Below are 1,388 nucleotides of genomic sequence, written 5' to 3'. Positions count from 1 at the left end.
CTGGCCTGGGTCCATTTCTAACTCTTTTACCTAGTGATTGTCTGGCCTTGGACAAGTGACTTACCTTTCTGTGCCTTGGTTTCCTCATCAGTAAAATAGTGATCATAAATACTACTAATATAACAACAGAATTATATAAATATGTAATGATAATAAAACAGTGCAGCTCATTGTAAAAGTTGGTATTGTATGTAGGTTCTTGCTGCCAGGGTAGCCACAGGCTTCGAAGGGTCTGGTGAGGGAATTTATCAGGATTTTCCCCAGTTTCTGTGCCTGCAGTGCAATAAGAGAATCCCAGGTCTCCCGAGTAGTGAGTTATCCTTCTTTCTCCCTCATTTCTACACGCTCAGATTTTCCTTGTCTGGAATATCATAAGCAAACTGATGCTTTGACAAATACTTCCTGAATGCCCACTACATGCCAGGCATGGTACTGAGGACCAAGGACGCAATTCAAGTTAATAAAATCAAGCCATTGTCCACCTGCCAGCCACCATATTACATGGAGATGCTGGAAGGGTTACATGGATTTGGAGAGTAGAATGGCATAACCAAAAACAGGTTATATGACACTAATGAAACTCATTTTGGGGGATCCCTGGGGAGATACTTTAAAGAGACGGGAAGTCATTCTCCAGAGTGACCCTGACTGACATACAACAAGTCTGTGTGTTCACCCATGGGGAGTTATGTCTCACCTGCAGAGGTGCAGCAGATAGAGAATGCAGCGGTAGCTTCCAATGCAAACCCCAAACCAAAAGCTGTAAGGGAAGCCGCTCTGTTCTGCAGGTGCTGATTTGCTGTCTCGCAGCTTTTCAAGGGTATTTCTATGTGTGGAGCTCCAGGGTTTTGTAGAGATGGGGTCTTGCTATATTGCCCAGAGTGTCATCAGGATTAGGATTCTCCTAAGCAACTGTGGAAGGCCACTAGTGATGAATAAGATTTGGTCTTCCAAGAATTTAGGGAAGGAATGCTCTTACATTACCTACCACTGTATAGCAAATCACTTATCTAAAAGTTAGCAGCTTAAAACAACTAACATTTGGGCCAGGCACAGAGGCTCACACCTGTAATCCCAGCAAAGCATGCAGATCACGAGGTCAGGAGATCGAGACTATCCTGGCCAACATGGTGAAACCCCATCTCTACTAAAAAAAATACAAAAAGTTAGCTGGGCTTGGTGGCACGCACCTGTAGTCCCAGCTACTCAGGAGGCTGAGGCAGGGGAATTGCTTGAACCTGGGAAGTGGAGGTTGCAATGAGCCAAGACCATGCCACTGCACTCCAGCCTGGCTACAGAGCGAGACTCTGTCTCAAAAAAAAAACCAAACAAAAAACTAACTAATATTCATCTTCTCCCATGTCTGTAAGTCAGGAATCTTGGGGCCA

The sequence above is a fragment of the Cebus imitator genome, unplaced genomic scaffold, assembly GCF_001604975.1.
Source record: "Cebus imitator isolate Cc_AM_T3 unplaced genomic scaffold, Cebus_imitator-1.0 Scaffold71, whole genome shotgun sequence".
Taxonomy (NCBI): domain Eukaryota; kingdom Metazoa; phylum Chordata; class Mammalia; order Primates; family Cebidae; genus Cebus; species Cebus imitator.
This window is presented reverse-complemented; position numbering follows the sequence as displayed.